The 19,895-nt window shown below is 31.4% G+C and overlaps 1 protein-coding gene across 5 annotated transcripts in view; it reads right to left on the minus strand.

Moving 5' to 3' along the window:
- The window catches only part of SGCZ (sarcoglycan zeta), a 781,719-nt gene that overhangs the window by 219,753 nt on the left and 542,071 nt on the right, over positions 1-19,895 (minus strand). The window lies entirely within an intron of this gene.

Genomic DNA, 19,895 nt, shown 5'->3' on the forward strand with positions numbered 1-19,895 from the left:
TGAGTCTTATTTTTCAAATCTGTAAAAATGGAAACCATAGTTACCTCACAGTTATTTTATTTTTTAATACTAATGCGGATGAAATTACTCAGTACAATAGCTGGCCTCTACTATACATTCAATAATTATTGGTTGCTGCTACATTCGCTTTTACTGCTAGTTTTACAATTACTTTTATTTATAATAATCTGATTAATATTCCTATTACATGATTAAAAATATTTCATACTACAAAGAATAAATAATTTAGAGGCCCTTATCCAAATATCAATTTTTAGAGGAGGAGTAAAAAAATTCACTGTTATAATAACTCATGAAGGCTATCGACTCAGGGCAATTTTTATTCTCAGATTATAGATCTTCTGCTATTGGTTAAATTGTGACTTCAATAAAAGATGTTTAAGTCCTATCCACAAGTACTTGTGATGTGACCTTATTTGAAAATAGGTTTTTGCAGATGATCAAGTAAAGATGAGGTCATTAGAGTTGGTCCAATTCAAAATAACTGCTGTGTGTATAAAAAGGGAAATTTAAACACGAGACAAGTACATACAGAGGAAAGACAACATGAAACAAGGAAAATACTATCGACAAGGAACTCTAGAAGCTAGGGCAGAGTTGTGGAACAGACTCTAAGAAACAGTCCTCAGAAGGAACCAACCCTGCTGATATCTTGTTTTCAGATTACTAACCTCCAAAACTGTGAGACAATACATTACTGTAGTCTAACCCATGCTGTACCAGTACTTTGTTATAGCGGTCCTAGAGAATGAATATATCCCTTCACTTGCAACACCCCTCTCTCCCCCAAGTATTTGTCATATGAAATGTTGTTCAATACGCCTTTATTAAAATATTTTCAGGGGGTTTGAAATGTCAATGTGATTAACATATACAATATAATCTAATTAGATTTAGTATCTCCTATAATTTAGTGTTACAATGACAGAATATTCTGGTATTTATAAAATCTGTAGAAAGTTATGCCAGATCTTCTTCAATACTGTCTCCAGGAATGGGGATTTTACTTAAAACTTTGTTTCTTGACTATATTATATACACAGGTCTTTTCCTAGAATGGATAATAAACCATGAAGTAGCCATCAATTAAGATTCCCTGTACTCTATTTTAGAGCATCAATAGCCTTTTTTTATAAGTTGCTCTATCATAGACAGGTTAAAAAAATCCATAAAAATATCATGTGCCATGTAAAAAAATGATTCCAGGAATAATCTATTATATGCCAGAGACATTCTCAAATATTAAATTAAAAACTGGTAGTACACTTAGCGTATCAGATTCTTTTGAATTTGGACTATTAATAGAAACTTCTCAGAACTCAGTCCTTCCAAAAAGTCTCAAAATATTAACTGTAATGAGCATAAAGCAATGAAGATCAGATTAGGGCCTGTGAAGGAATACTACTGAATTCACCTTGAAATCCTCTCCCATATCATATTAGAGTAAAAGTTTACAATATCAGACACAAAAGTGAACAATATAATGTGTACAATATAATGTGAGTAATATTTATATAGTGATGTATATATTACGTATATAATATAATCCAGCACTCATTTAAAGCAAAAAGGAAAAAAAAACCTGAAAATGTGAAAAATGATGTTACCTAATCAACATGTGTAATGCTGAAAGAGAATGCCAGTCATTGTGGACAGAGGTGCCACAATGACTGCCCAGGAAGGCTATGTTATGTAATGAAGCCAAAATACACACAGCCCAAATCCCGAGCAAGCATCTGCACTAACTACTTATTAATCTGTCAATGAGAGCAATTCAGTTCACAAGCAATCTTCATGATCCTCTCTACAAAGGCACTCTCAAGGGTTCTTTAGCATGCAAGTATGTATGCTTGTTTGATTTCAATCTCCACAGGGGAATAAAAAAAAAAAAATGAAACGTAGAAATAGGCTTGAGAGACAGCATAGCCTAACATAAAGGGTCAGGAGGGTAATGAGCAGTATTGAATTAACTTGAAAGCAGAGGAGAAAATGTCTGTGTTAAAACATAATCATCTGCTTTATCAAGAGTGTTCCACTATCTTTAGTAGTAATTTGAAAGCAGCTATAATTTTAGTTAAATGTATCATCAGGAAATCATAATCTCCAGTGACCACTGCTACTTTACAGAATCAGATCAGTTCTTTTCACATGTGAGAAAATGTGCCAGTCAGTAGAACAGTACCACAGTGACCACTTATATTTTAATTTAACCTATTTTAAGATTCTCAGAAAGTTTAAACCTCTCATCTCTGTCATTACAATGGCTCTCTGTGCCATTGCTACAGGGCAAAATCGTTTGGAAGAGAGCTCTGAAGTGCACACTATGGACAGAATTTACCTGCGTTCCAGCTCTATTTTTCCTGATGTGTGTGTTCTTTTCTAGGATACTACAAAGGTGATATTTCAAATACCTCTAGCAGCATCCACTGGAATCATCTTGGGGCAAGCAGACTATGATAGCTTTATGAATATTCATAGCAGCACATGGCCCATTATGATTCAGCATGCTGTGCAAAATACAGCTGCTTTGCTCCAAGCCCACCAGGAGAGCAGAGGGTACTTGTTTAAAGTGGTCCCCAAGGTCAAAAACTAGTTAGCAATTTCATAGTTAGAAAATTATCCATCTCGCTATACATGTTTAAAGTAGAGCCTCTTTCAAAGCATTTAGGGATCTATAGCTAGCTTCTCTCTTTGCTACTAAAAGTGAACTATTTGAAGACTATTGAAAACAAAAAGGAAATTTAGCTCCCTTCATGTCTTCAATTTTTTCTGTCTTATGTTTATTTTTATTTTTGATAAATATTTATATGATGATAGATCCAGTGATTTTAGACTAGAAAAGATGCAATCTATTAGGAATCAACTGTTAACAACGAAATGCAATTGTGTGTCAGGGTACAGTGTTACAGAGTGAAATATCATTAAAATAAAAAAAGATGATTTCCCTTATATTTATATTTTTATTTATATTTGAGAAAGTTACTTTTCCACTTTTAATATGAAATAAAAATATATAATTACCCATATCTAACAACAACAACAACAAAAAACAGGATTAACAAAATGAGAAGACAAGCCACGGACTGGAAGAAAAGACACTTCTGATAAAGGACTGTTATCCAAAATACATTTTAAAAACTCTTAAGACTCGACAATAAATGAATAATCTGATTAAAAAATGGGGAAAAGAACTGAATGCACACCTTACCAGAGGAGATATGCAGATTTTTCAACATCATCTGTCATTAGGAAATTGCAAATTAAAACAATGAAATACTACTACACACCTATTAGAATGACTGAAATCCAAACACTGACAACATGAAATGCTGGGGAAGGTGTGGAGCAGCAGGAACTCTTATTTATTGCTGTAAAACAGTTTGGCAGTATCTTATAAAAGTAAATATACGCTTACCATACAATCCAGTTACCATACAGTCCTTAGTTACTCAAATGAATTGAAAACTTACATTCACACACACAAAAACAGCAGATGGTTGTTTATAGCACTTCAATAATAATTGCAAAATCTTGGAAGCAATCAGAATGTCCTTCAGTAGGTTACTGGATAAATAAACTGTAGTACATCCAGACAATGGAATGAATATATTCAGCATTAGAAAGAAATGAGCTATAGAGCCATGAAGACATGGAGGAAACTCTTATGAAGTCGAAAGGCTAAATACTGTATAATTCCAACTATATGACATCTTGGAAATAACAAAACTGGGGAGAGAGTAAAAAAAAAAGAATAGTAGTTTCTAGGGATTGAGGGCAGAGAGGAATAAGTAGGCAGTGCACAGAGGATTTTTAGGGCAGTAAACTATTCTGTATAATACTACAATGGTACATATGTGTCATTATACATTCATCAAAATGAGTACATGTACAACACCAAGATGAAGCCTAAGGACTTTGGGTGATAATGATAACTCAATGTAGTCCATCCGTTGTAACAAATGTACAATTCTCGCGTGGGATATTGACAGTTGGGGAGGTTGTGCATGTGTGGGAAAGGGAATAGATGGAAACTGTACTTTGTGCTTAGTTTTTCTCTGCACTTTAAGTTACTCTAAAAAAGTAAAGTGTTAAAAACAACAGAAAGCATAAAACATCCTACATATAAAAGGATAATAACTCTAAAGTTTTTTCTAAACCTAAATATTTACATTTTTTTTTTACTTTAAAATGGGTTCATAAAAATGAAACCATAAGTACCAGAAGAAAAGATAAGAGAAGTCTTCTTTGAACTTGGTGTAGAGAATTTTAAGGACACTAAAATTCCGACTCAATAAAAGATGGATATATTTACTACATAATTTTTTAGAAATGCATGCCAAAGAATGCCACAAGAAAATCAAAAGACAACTGAAAAACAGGGAGAAAATATGTGACATACACTATAATCAAAGGGTTAAAATCCCCATTACATGTGGCATTCCTAAAAGTTAAAGAATAGAGTAATAAAACTCAGAAAAATGGACATAATACATAACAGACAATTTATAAACATTTTATAGTGACCCTCAAACCGGTTAAAAGTTTTAACTCAATCATGATTAGAGAAATGTAATTTAAAACAACACTAAGAGGGGAGGGGGGTTGGGAGGAGTGGATGAAAAAGGTGAAGGGATGAAGTACAAATTAGTAGTTACAAAATAGTCATGAGGATTTAGAGTATAGCATAGGGTATATAGTCAATAGTATTGTAATGGTCATGTGTAGTGCCAGATGCGTGCTAAAGTAATTTGGGGGAACACTTCATGAATTTTGAAAGTTTCTATCTAACTTTTTAAAATTAAAAATAAAATTTTTAAAAATAAATAAATGTAGAAAAAACAGAGCAACAGTAAGATACTATTTCTTATCTATCGAATGAAAAGTACAGCGTTGGTGAGTCTGGGGAAACAGGCCACATTACATATTGCTGGTGATAATGATCATCAGCTTAAAAGTTTTAGAGGAAAATGTCAATACCTATTGAAAAGTGTATACATCTGTATCTATATATCTATACCTATAACCGCATCTGTAACTATATAATCTATATCTATATCTGTTTGCAGGCAAAATTCAAAACAGGAAGCCTGAATTATCAAAGTATGTTCTAAACCATTTATAAATTTAAAAACCCTGAACTACATAGACAATTTGTAGTAATTATAAACTAACTAAGAATGTTTTTCAGTGGGTGTCAGTGCTCTCCCATAGTGTGTGGAATTCGGAATGGTAAGCACGATTTGTTGTTACCCAAAATTACTTGGATCATTGACATTTAGTGGGAGGGGCCAGGGAAGCGAATAGTGCTGCAGTTTGCAGAAAGTTTCACATACTAACGACTTATATCTCCGAAGACCAGTAGTCTACTCACTCACTGAGTAGAAACAGAGAAAGGTCTTCTAAGTCTGAAGGAGTAGATTTGTCTCTACTTAGACGTATTTATTAGATTAGGAAAGATAAAATTGTGTAATATTTCAAAAGGTAGAATGGCAGAGTGCTGGCATCCTGTCTGACCCTGGAGCTAGTGTTCAGATACTAAAGTTGAAAGCACAAGATTATTGTTCAATTCGAATAAATGTTTCTAAACAGCATTCCCAATTATTTTAATTATTACTTAATATGTTAAAATGATAAGCAATACTATTATTTGGTCCATAGTCTCTTGTTAAAATTGAAGGCTTCCAAGAGTCATATCTCCAGCCTCAATTCTCAGTAACCTCAGTATGTTTCCCAATAGGAAAATGTTACTTTCTCTCCTCATTTTTTGGCATATTGAAAAATCATCATATCACCTTAATAACAGATATGAAAAGGGACTCAGTGGGTTGGTGGATCAAAATCTTATCTTTATGCAATAAGGTCCCCTTAGCAGGCATGCTGGCTATAGAATTCACTGTCAACTCCTAGTAACAGTAGCTCCCGTATTCCTTGTAGATGCTTCTCTCAATGGTGATAACTGGCCTTGGCAGTAGTACTGTCAACAGCTTGTCCCATAGGATATATCGTCTCCAATTCTAATGACTTCCATTCAGAGCAACTCTGCGTTTCAGCATTCTGTTCCTTCTAGAAGGAATATAGCTTTCTCCAGCTATCACTTATGACATCACTTGTAGTATATATCCCCGGTGACTTTCACCAGTTTATACATGTCTAATTTCTTTAATAGCTAGTTCTTGCTACTTGCATTGTAGTCCGTAGAGACTGTTAGAAATGCAGTATCTTAGGACCTATCCACATCTACTGAATCAGAAACTGCACTTTAGCAAGATCCCCCAGGTGGTTTATTTACCATGAAAGTTTAAGATGCACTGACCTAGATGAATCAATGTGGCAGTTTCAGTACCATATTTAAAGCCCAGCTCACGCCAGGATCCTTGAGGAATTTGTCAGTGACAGCTTGCTTCGGCACTCTCCCACAACCTATACAGAAAGTCTTTAGAGTTGCCCTATTTACTCTATTCGATGTAAAGTCTAATAAACATAATGTATATGCCTTTTAAAGAAATTACTTAAGGCTATTTAAAAAATATCCATGATTTTACTTGTAAAATATTTCTGAAAGATGCCATAACAGAACATACCTCCTTCCACTAGATAATAAGCTCCTTCAGGGTCAGTAGGTAGGAGTTATTGAGACAGATGACATTGCATAACCCTTTGCAAATATCTTTAGACATCACTATATATATTCTTGGAAATATTTTGACACTAAGAGCATTCTGAAAGATTTTTCTAATGTTTACTTCATTCAGTTATGAATTATTTCATTTATACAGTGAATTTTTTAAGTTAGCCATAATTTTATTATGACTTTAAAAATATTATATCTAGAATGGCGGTCCCCAATCTTTTTGGCACCAGAGACTGGTGTTCCTATGAGAATCTAAAGCCTGATGATCTGAGGTGGAGCTGACACGGTGATGCTAGCACTGGGGAGCAGCTGCAAATATAGATGAGGATTCCCTCGTTGGCCTGCTGCTCGGCCCAGTTCCTAACAGGCCATGCACCAGTACTGGTCTTCAGCCTGGGGGTTTGGGAACCGCTGATCCAGAACCATCCACTACCTTCTCAAAGACATATTTTAAATCTTTAACACTGTAACATTTGTTTGAATTATATCCAATTAGAATAATACTTAATGTTTGACCTCAAGGAATTTATATAACTGTAAAGAAAACATAAATGTAAATAAGTAATTATACTAATTAGGAAAAATACAGAGGTGCAAGCAAAATGAATCACATGGGTGACTGTGCATTTATAAAATTCTCATGCGGTTTTAATATGTAGATTCCTAGAGCAAGTTGCATAATGTTGTAAAAATATTTAAATAGTATTTTGATAAAAATGATATCTTCTATGTCAAATGCTACTGACTCTGTTATTCACTGAGTGACTACTAAGCATATACTAAAAGGATATAACTCCCTTTTCTGGAAAATGAAAAACATACTTAACTATTAGTTTGAATCAAATAAAGACTAGGTTAAAATAGTCTAATATTGGCTATTTTACCTGGGTTAAGTTAATTTATTAATGCTAACATAAAATCTATGGCCAGAAAAAAATCCCCAGGTGAACTTACATTTAATTCACAACAAATGTCCAATTTACTTTGTTTCAATACAGCGCACCAGAGCTTTGGTTTCAGACAGGCCTATGTAATTCTCCTGGTTTTATCACATTACAACTATATTACATTGCATAAGTTTAGCATCTATTGTTTCAGTTCATCGTGCAGTAAAGATAGTATATTATATACCTTATCAAATTATAAAAAGTAAATGATGCATTTCATGTAAAGTTCTTAGCCTAAAACTTAAGCACAGTATACACTAAAACTAAATAAATGAAGTAGAAGCTGCTGTGCTGGTGTTCAGCTATATGTACAGCTGGGTCATAGGCATCAGTACTACTGTGTCATTCACCAGATCCTACAAATAAATCAAACAAAAACCACACCAAAAGCACCATCCTCATCTTCAAAACGTAAAGCATAAAGGCATTAACTTGCATGATGAATTTAATTTTAGCTTATTTTATAATACCTTGCTCCAATAAGTAAGTGTTACCTTTCAGAATTGTTTTCGTTTGTGTGTTCTTAAAATATTTATTCAATGTAACTTTCTAAAATGGATTATAATTATTTTCATACCTATTGCTGCTCACTTTCTAGTTTCTTAGTTCTTGTGAATAAAAGCAGTGCTTCATCTAAGCAATGGCGAGAATGCAACGAATATTTGACTTAACAAAGTTTGAGCTAAATAAAGATTTAAATAACCATCTATTCCACTTTTTAAATTCCACAGATAAATGAATTCAAGGCTATAAGAACTTTTAAGTAATTTTTTTTGAGTTCATGCAGAACATTAGAGAAAAATAGGCCTTTCTAGATTTTTAATAATGTTCCATAAATCAGTCTAGTTTTATTTTTCCACTCAAAATAAATGGCTGTAAAACAAGCCTATCACTTCAACTTCAATAAAATCAAGCTTCCCATAATCTGACAATGTATGAAGATTAAATAGTAATCATCATACTTAACACATGATTCGATCATGTGCATGCACTGGCTTCATGTGCAGCCTATTGCCACCCTAATGAAATATTATCCTGCACTGATTCCACTACGATAAAATGCTCACTGTTCTGAGATCTCTACAATGTGCCTTCTCCCACTCAGTTCTCTATACCACAACCAGAGATTATTTCAAATGGAAATCTGATCAGGTCTCCACCATGCTTACTTCTCCATATTTTTCTTAAAACCTTTCAATGATTATCATTTATAGGGAAAGACAAAGCTCCTTGGATGGCTTATGAAGCCCATAACCTCACCACCTATTAGAGGGTTTCTTAACCTCAGCACTATTCACACATTGGACTGGATCATTCTTTGGCGTGGTGGTCATTGACATTGTAGGGTATTTAGCAAAATCCCTGGCACCTATCCATTAGCTAATATTTGCCCAGCTGTGACAACCAAAAATGTCTCCAGACATTACCAAATGTTCCATAGCAGGCAAAACTGCCCCGGCTCAGAACAACTGACCTAGGTAATATTGTAGGGTGATTACTCAGAAGGGTCTTAAAATTCAAATACCAAATTTAAATTTTCACTCCCTCCGACCAACTGCTGCTCTTTTTATTCTGAGTTATAGTTCTTGCTTCTCCATCTGGGTGATGTGCCCTGTCTTCTTACATTTTCCCATTTAACATTTACTCACTCTTCAGATCTGAATTTAAGTATCACATACTCAGGGGATCTCTATCTGACCTACTTGTTCTCTCAAATCGCTCTCACAGGTAAATAGAAGATAGCAAGAACCTTTCCTTTATAATAGTCATCACAATTGCAAATCTATGTTTGTTTACGTGATAGTTTTATAAATGACTGTCTTCCTAAAGGTTAATTCTTTGTTTTTGATTTCTCCTCACTCTTTTATAATTTCCAATGTCTATCAAAGTTACTAGCACATAGTAAGTGCTCTAAAATATGTTGGAGAAATTAAGAAATATAATTTAATGTTCTCTAAGAGATAGATACTATTATTGACTTCATTTTAAAGCTGAAGGAATAAAGTTATGAAATCTTGTCAAAATTCACATCTTAAATGTGTCAGAGAAAGAAATAAAGTCATTTAATTCCGGACCCAACACTCTTAGCCTTTGCATTCTTGGAGAATCATTCGGAAAATCACTTTTAAAAAATTACTTCTGATATATTTATTCTCTTTATTTTCTGTTAGAGTATATTTCTGAGAAGATGATAAGGACTAAGTATGTGATGACTAGTACAATTAATAATTAAGCTGAGAACTATCCTGATACAGAAGAGAGCTGAGCACATAAAGGTCTGGATTAAAAAGTGCCAAAGATAAAATCAACTTTTTTGAAAAAGCTCAAAAGAAAGTCATTTGGACCAGAATGGTGTAAAAGGACTGGTTTGTCACGGCCCTCCATTAATACAAAAATAGCTGGTCCTCAAGTGTATTCAGATAGTTGCACTGAAAAATAATGTGTTCTTAACAGTTCCACTCACTTATTAGAATTTTAATAATCAAGGTGCAAGTAAAATGATCATCAGCGCAGTAACAGCAATACCCCAAGGTTGACTTATAGAGTACCTGCAGGAAAAACCTTTCATTTCTTTGAATCCTTTGGAAAACAATATTATACTCAGGCAAAGAGATGTGTATACATTTCAATTAATTTTTTTTCTAACCCTTATATAATAAAAACATATATACCCTATTTTAGTATTTTTATTACTTTTAAGAATGCAATAAGCCTTTTATAATGTATTTTTTTCAAACATGTAACAGGACTAAAGAATCAAAAATGAATATTATTTTCCAAAATAATTAAATAATTCAAAATGTAGACTATCTGTGACATGTAGAATATCATTATACTCATTTAGTGTCCTTGGTACCACAGAATAGTGAATAATTGGGAGTGCTAAAAAATACAGTATTATCCAGTATTGTCATATGTTCAGGAATCAGCCTTTTAGCACTATATTATTATAATATATAATTATATACCTTATTTTATAATACCTGGTACTATATGATTAAAGATGTTAACTAAAACCCAGAAGATGTATGCTATATTTCTGCCACAGGCATTCATATCAATTCAATCTAATTTTAACTGTATAGTAAAATCTTTAATTATTTTAATGGCATAGACAAGAAGGACCTAATCTCTGGGTTGAGTATATCAATAGAGTGCATGCTTCCCATACAAATTACCTCAAAGGAAGATCTCTTTTGCTAATAAATTATTCCACATATCCTATAATTATTACCAACTCACTTGAAAAGCAATTGACCATAAATGTTTTATCAGCTACATAAATTTGAAAACCAATCTAATATTTACTAAATATTATGAATAAGCTATTAAATGAAAAGAAATAATCCTCAGTGCCCATATAATTAGTGAATTCAATAAATTGCTCCATGTATTAATTTAAATATCAAATAATGATCTGTCAATAATTGCTGTCATGATGGTTCTAAATAAATGAATAATTTTACTTCATAGGTAAATAAATTTAAAGTGTTCAGACAAATATACACATATCAAAGTAATCACTTTGAATAAGTACATCACGATCTGAAATAATCAGAAATGTCCATAAACTTCCAAATATAAGCTAAATCTACAGTTGTGGTTATTTATTTACCTATCGGTGATGCAGTAAAAAGAAACATACTGATACTTTTTTACTTATTCTGACATATCAGTAATTTATTTGCATTAAGAATGGCTAAATCAGAGAAAATGTGTATAATCTTGCAGAAAGTTATATTAATTTTGAAATAGAGTTGATTCTCATAAATCATAGTAATTTTGTTCTACAAAGTCACTGTGAACAATTTACATTTAGTAAATACAACTAATTTACAATTAGTAAATACAAAACCATTGCTCCTAAGGAGAAATTCAGGTTAAGTTCCTGCAAGCTCTGATCACAACATGTTTTATTGGTCTTTCAATATAAACTCTGCTTTATGTGTATTTCTCTTTTTAAGATGCCTTATCTAATAGTTTTGATTCATTAACACTGACCTCATAACCAACAGCACTATAACTCATGCCTGAACAAAACTTAGATCTAACGCACACATATTTTATCTATAAAGCACATCACTGCTTTCTCGTGTTTAGGAACACTTGACAGTACTTCAGCGCTAACAAAACAAACAAACGAACAAAACAAAAAGAGACTCACAGATAGAAATAAGTGATTGCCAGATGAAAGGGAGGTTGGGGGCTGGGTAAAAAACGTGAAGGCATTAAGAAGTACATATTGGTAGTTATGAAATAGTCATGGGGATGTGAAGTACAGCATAGGGAATATAATCAATGATATTGTAATAACTATATATAGTGCCAGGTGGGGACCAGACTAACTGGGTGATCACTTTGTATATTATATAAATGTCTAACCATCCAAAACTAATATAAAATAATACTGAATGTCAACTCTAATTGAAAAATAAAAATTAATTAAAATAAAACAGTAAATCAGCAACAGAAAACACAAATATGCAAAAAACCTGGCACTAAAAAGATTGCAAAAAGGATAGTTATTTACAGTGTGAAAGCTGAAACATGAAGACTGAGTTCCCCCCGTTCCACCTGAGGTGGAATGTGTACACGAGGTGACTAAAATTCTTCACCACTCTACACATGTCTGTGAGTGACTACAAAAACTCAGAATATTGATTTGGGAGTTACAAATTATTTTTGCAAATAGGCAAAGTCACAAATATAAAATCCACTAAGGAATGTAGATAGACTATTCATTATGTAAAAGTGAAAAGATATTTGACTATTTTTCATATTAATGACCCTATGCTTTCTTGTAAAACCTAAAATGATTCAGGCTGAGCTAAGGGAAACGATGTTTTGCAATATATTAAAGCAGTGTGAAAACAAGATTCAAGAAGAATCGTCTGTATACTGGATAAATCTTGAAGTTACATATTTTAATGAAAATAATGATTTTAATTTAAAATAAATATCATTCCTTTAGAATGTAAAGTTATTGAGAAGAGAATTATTGCATGTTTTACTTTTAATAAACCCAATTAATAACTTCTGTGCAAGTGCTATAATTATAATACTAATTATAATCCTAAAGTATGGTAAACTGTAGTAGTAACTGTGCTGTAAACACTGAGAAATTATAGAAATTAAGTAGGCTTGTAAAACCTCTTTAGCGGTGATGTGTCTTTTTCTGGAAACCCACCATTCCTTTGCCCATTCTACAATTAAAATATTTTCTTGAATTTTTATCTACCTACACCTGTTATGACCATATTTATAATATAAAAATATGTCAAGTTTAGGTTTTATTCACTGTAAATTTTAATTTTCAAAAGTTTTTCTCTCTTATTCTCAAAGGATCACTTCTATTACTTTCTGCCTTTATATACTTTGTCCAAAAGTATTTGCAAAGCTTTTCTCATCAAACCACATTTCTCAAATAATGAAAAAATCTGCCTTCCCAGTTGTTAAAATTTAGTGTTTTCAGTATATGATCATAGATGTTACAGTAATTTTTAATGGTTTCAACTATACGCAAATACATTAACCTCTATTCGGTTTGTGAGGATTTATTTATTGTGGATATCATGTCCATTATGCTTTTGAAATACTATAAAAATTATGAATCTCCTTTTATTAATATTTTAATTTAATAAAGCTGTTTGTTTGTGATTTTAATTGGATTAAAAGCTAAACAGAGAAATTTGCTCAATTATCGCCCCTCTCAGAGACCTATAATATCATTGTCTCTGAGCTATAGACACTTTATAGAATTTATACAGTTAGTGAGTTGATTAACTCAAGACCTGATATTCACATATTCACTTTATAATTATTCTTTCAAGTCTAGGCTACACATAGAATGACCCAAACTTGTTTCACGATAATTGTTCCGTAGATAGGTTGAGCTGTCATTAAATTAAATACAAAAAAAAAAAAAAAATCTGTGATAATGTATCAGAATGTGGCAACACATATTTCCCCACAATAAAAGGATCTTTTTTCTCTTATACTGATCTCACAGGACACAGTATAATTTCTATAGAACTAGGAGAAGGAATATATCAATATCTAAATATTATTCCTATATGAATAAAAATATTCTTATACAAATATGTTTCTATGTATGCCTATGTGTATTATGGTTTAAAAATTAACATTATTCTTATAATCCTATAATAAAATTTATATTTCTTATTTTAAATAAAAAATGATAACATCAATGCTAAATTATAATCTAAAAAATTTAGCAAAGGTCTCATTCTAAACCACAAAAGTAGCTAATTTTTTTCTGGTTTTCAAGAACTGCAAGATCCTGTTTGATTTAACTGATCGTTAACTGTTAATCAATGTCTTTATAAAAAAATATAATTTTTACTTTTTATAGGTTTTACTAATTCTGAATAATATTTAAGAAAAGTGCTCAGTTAATATAAATAACAATCTGAGTCACTGAGCATTACAGAAGTAATTTAGAAAGAATTAAAATCTATAATAATATTCACACCTGCTCCCATACATATTACAATATGTTACAATGGTTTATGAAGCACTCTATGTCTTATAGAAATAGTTCTATTTCACTAAGATAATAACTTAAAATTATATCTATTTGCAAATTACATTTTTATGTGCAAGATAATTAAGAATAAAAAAACTTTCCCCTACATCTGCTATTGCCCTCATAAGCCAAAGTTCTTTAATTCTATTATGACATTATACATATGAGATAACCTCATTTAAAACATCACTAATTTCCTACCATCTAATCTGAAATAGATAGTAGGCGAAAAAATATATACAACATGAAAATAATGAATTCACTACATGAACAAATGACTCTACAAAAACAATATTAATTTTCAATGACATAGACGTTAATAAAAACATTTGATGAAAATACATTAATGAATAGAATACACTGTTCATATTATATTTTAACAGAAGCAAAAATTGTTTCTGTAAAAATAAATTTTAAAATTACTTTTCCATCTGTGGTAGTATTCACTGCTCAATTTTGAGTAAGTCATTATGTGGTGGGAAAATTTACAGATGACATACAAAATCCCTTAATGAATAGAATAGAAACCTTCACATGGATGAAGGGTATCTGCTACTGGGAAGAGTTACTTGCAACAATATAATTTAACATTCTCTAAAAAAACCTATTTTGCACTCAAAACTGAAATATTAAAGATACTTTATAAAATGCATGGGTTATACAATCAAATTGTTTCCAATTTGGATTATAAAAATACCTAATCTACCCCCTGCACATGTAAATATTCAAACTTCTAAATTATTTTTCAGGTCTTACAAACTTACTATTGATAATTAAGAAGATGCTTTTTGGGGGGGCAGGGGTGAACATCTGTATACTTATAAATCTATAGGCACACAGACATGCATAAATACACATATAAAGTCATTTATTCACATAGAAATGATAGAAATTAGTACTTAAACCTATTTTTTAAAAATACCAGAAGTCCATTTTGTACTAATAGTCATCGTAATTCTCTTTTAATGTTAGGCACATTTTTACTGCTATAGGAACTCTATGAATTAATTTTAAGAATAGAAAAGATAAATCATACTGGTAACCCTTCACACAAAATTAAAATATATCTGTCAATTTGAAAGAAAAATACATGTTTCTAAATTATATATCACAGACATTCTCCTCCAAAGAACTTTGAAACTATATTCAGAAGCTAAAATACTTAAATTTACTGTTATATTTTGATTCATACTGAAAAATCAATTACTTGCCCTTGACAAAACCTTTTATTATATCCAAATGAATTTAGGCACTGAAGAGATTGAAAATTTTAAGTCATAGACAGCTTTAATCTTATAAGTGTACCATTTCAAAATGTGTGAGATAAATTTTAGAAGGTCAAATCTGCTATAATTAAAGCTATTCTTTGGATCTCTTTAGAGTGGAAGCCACCAAAAATCTGTTGAATGCCAGAAAAGTTAAGTATTCATTATTTCTTCACCAATCTGACATCATAATGTGTACTTATTCAGTGAGCTATTATGCAGTTATCCTAGAAATGTAATATTTCAAATCATACAACACATCATGGTAGAGCTCTATATCTTATATAATAAACTAAAGAGATTTATACTTAATTTTGTGGTATGAAAGAAGGAAAAAATCATATTTTAATATACTGCTTATAAAAATAGCTTGTTTTCTTTTTATTTGATGTATATGTCAGTGTCTAAGTATTATCCCCTTATATAAATGTAATGTTTTCTACTTAAAGAATTGTGTAGTGCAATTAAAATAACCGATAATTACGAAAGTAATAAAACTGAAATACAAAGTAAAAAGTAATAGCAATAATTATTAAGTTAATAATTTTTAAGAAGAAATTCCCTTCTGTTTGTTATTTAAACAACTGATATCTCTATGAATGACTCATTTTAATGATAGTAATTGTCATTAAAACAGAAGGAAATACAGTTAGTTGAAAATGTATTAAGATTAAATTTTCCTTGATGGTTCATAATAAAGCTAATATTTAACTTATTTCATATCTTCTTTGGTTGATTTCTATTTACAAGAAAACTCTGTGCTAGAAATTGTTGGAACTACAATAAAATCAAAGTCCCTATCCCACCTGTCTATGATCTTATAATTAGAGTCTTATAGCCGGAATATAAAACAACCAGAAATAATGACAATTTAAGGAAGTATATGACAAATTTGACAAATTCCACATAGGTGATGCATATATAACAAACGGAAGCATATTATTACATATCCAATATGCAATATTGGATATATATGTATATATGTGTATGTATAATTTGTTAAAACAATGAAAAGCTTTTAAAAATCTCTTAAATGAACCAATAATTAAAACAAAGCCCACAGGTACCAAATCCTGGTCTCTTTTGAGAAAGGGAACTTCCACTTATCTATGGCTAATCAGACATGAATAAGAATAATATGCTTCCATTAATAGAGTATTTTTAGTATTCCAAACCTTGAAGAAATAGCATTATGAACCCTAACACACTGATTCTTACAACTTGGTGAAGCAGTGATTAATATCTCCACTTTCAGATGACAGGGTGGAGTTGTGACAGTTACATTACTTGCCAGATTCTGATATAGTTCAATGGGCAAGCAACGGGTAAAATCCAGTCTTGAGCGACTCCTGCAATCATACTTTTTCATTGTGACTCATTGGCTTGAAGAATCAGTCCTCGAACTATGTACTTTCAAGGAGGCAGAAACTCATCTATTCTTCAACTTTTATATTCCCCTAAACAAGCTTTTAAATACACACAGACACAGACACACACACACACACACACACATATATGTAAGCAGATTGATCCTACCTAAGACAGAACACACATATTTTATTACCTTTAGGGAATCTCTGAAGAACTACTGCTAGTGACAAATATTCTTCCTCCAATTTATGATTTGGATATATTCAATTTATTCTGCTTTATATAATATGTCCTTCCTTTTAAGTGTGCTTTATCTCTTTTCACTTCTGTAAATAATTTACACTAATAACTATAAACTCATTATTAGTATTTTAATTCACAAAAATCTTTCTATAAAATTACTTACATGAATTCCTCTTAAAATACTATTTTTGCATATTGTTAATAAGAAAAAGCCCAAACCTGCTGGCAAAAATCTTTAGGACAAACTTTGAGATATTGAAGTACTTTAGTTTTAAGCATTTGATTTTATGAGCTCATTAATGAATATTAACATTCATCATTGAAATTTACTACCTATGTTTTTATGCTTTTTACCACTGTGGGTTGTTTTACATACTAGTGATTTTTATTACCATATTAGTATTCTAAATTGAGTTTAGGTAGTAGAAATTACACAATTATCTTATTTTTATTAGATACCACCTTACTGTAGTTTTATACTTTTTTATTCTCCTTTGGTGGTTTATCATCTACTAAACCTGCCTAAAACAATATGTAATAAATGGTTTTGTTTAGCTAAATCTACTCTGGTTTAACAACCATAAAATGTTAGGTCAACATTTCCTAAATTATTAAACATATAAGCAATTTTTTGAACTTCTTTAATTTTCACAACACATTTAAAAATTTAAAAAGAAAAGGAAATGTAGAAAATATATAATGAAATATCATACCTCTTCTTCAGCTATTGGAATATGTCCAGCTAATGAAGTTCCAAATCATCATGAATTTAATGAAATTCCTTTACTCTGAAACTTACAGCTCTTAACCCTTTTAACTATTTTACTTTTTTTCTTGGAGTTTTTTAGATTTCAAGAAACTCAACTGAACTTTGTTCATAAAGAAGGTTATGGGATGAGTTGAAGATATTTGCTTTAAGCATATGTGAATAGAAACAATTGATATGGGACCTGATGAAAATGAAGAGCAGACACCACTAAATGTTGCTGAGCCTATGGTTTGTTGGTTTCTTACAAAACTAAACATACTTTTACTATGCAATCCAGCAGTCATGCTCTTTGGTATTTACCCAAAGGAATTGAGAACTTATATTCACACAAAGACCTGCATGTGGATATTTATAGCAATTTTAATTATAATTGCTGAAACTTAGAAGCAACCAAGATGCCCTTCGGTATGTGTGGGTAAGTAAATAGTGGACTATCCAGAAAATGGATTATATTCAGTGCTAAAAAGAACATCAAGCCATAAGAAGACATAGAGGAATCTTAAATGCATATTACCAGTAAAAAAGCTAATGTAAAACGACTACATACTATATTCAGTAGTATTGAAACTATATGACATCTAGAAAAGACCTCATGATCCACTAAGGTGTAATCAATTTGGTCAGTAATGCACAATATAAGTTTCACAATGATTAGTTTTGTGATTTTTGTGACAATGCTAGACTAAAAGAAAAATATTTGTTTTTAATATAAACATTTTATGTTATTGAATTTCTTTAGACCCTGCAATCACATTATGACTGAGTTTATATGTAACAATTATAGTAGAATACACAAAGATTTTATAATACTGAGTGCCTCTGGCAAAACAGGAGAAAATTTTTTCATAATATATTATTTAATTTTTGAATTTTATACTGGGGCTATTTATTACTGTTCAGTAATAAAATTAAAATATAAAATTAAAAAATATAAATGGTTGGTCAATAAGAAGTTTCACTTTTGATCACGAGATAATAACTGATTCTGGACTCTCCCTGCCAACATAAACAACTAAAAAGCTACACTAAAAATATGAAACGACTATTTTTAAACATTCAACAATGGGCAGCTAAGGACTGTTTGCCTCTAAGTGAGATAGGAAACAATGTGAGACCACAACTGTCTGATTTCTTCCAGGAAACACCTTGGTACCACACCACAGGAAGGAGAAACTAGACAGTTTTATTCTGAAATGACAAGCTTTTGCTCACACTTTATAAATATTTTGTTTTATTTATATGTTTAAAGAGCTAGAAATCACTAGGTAAAACATGAAGGCATAAAAACCACTTTAGTCACTAAAACAGGCTACCAATTTATAGGGAAGTTACTATCACCTTCTCGTTCTTTATTTGAGATCTACCTGGCTACATGGCCATCTAACTAAAGAATACATATTCCTATACATCATTATATTTCCTGTCTAGTTTAGCATTTTTCTCCACATTTTTCATTTTTAACCATTATTATTAATAGTTGAATTCAGGAAGGGCCTCCATTTTGCACTTCCAACTTTTCCTTAGTGTCATCTCTCATGTGTGAACTCCTGTGAGGACACAGTGAATAAGGTTTTCACTTTAACAGATACTTATACCCAAAAGATAACTTGTTTTTTTTTTTTCCCTCAGGCTGGGTACAAGACAATCAACACCTTCCTTCCTTTGACAGCAGGCACACGGACATAAGCTATTTTTAAAAAGTAATATATATTTTGAATGGAACTGTTTTTTTTAGATGTTCCAGTATAATAAAACCAATTTTTCAGTTAATAAATAAATGTTTCCAAAAAACTAGCTAAGTTAGCACCCCTTTATCCTCAAAACTGTCCTGATTTGGTCAACAAATGATTAATTCTCATTACTTTTAGGTCACCATTTTAGAGAACAAACTTGTCGTAGACGTCCTCTTGTATTTGAAGTTGTCTGGAACATGGTAGGACTGTTGTAGTCCCCTTGCAATCAGATATGGAGGTTATTTACTGAACATGAAAATAAAGACCAGACATTTAGGGTGTCTGGGAGAACACACATGGCATAGAGCCTCCCACCAGCATTGGATCCCTCACCTCTGTACTATTACTCGAGGGAAATACATGATCAT

Source organism: Rousettus aegyptiacus, unplaced genomic scaffold, assembly GCF_014176215.1.
Source record: "Rousettus aegyptiacus isolate mRouAeg1 unplaced genomic scaffold, mRouAeg1.p scaffold_m13_p_11, whole genome shotgun sequence".
Lineage (NCBI taxonomy): Eukaryota > Metazoa > Chordata > Mammalia > Chiroptera > Pteropodidae > Rousettus > Rousettus aegyptiacus.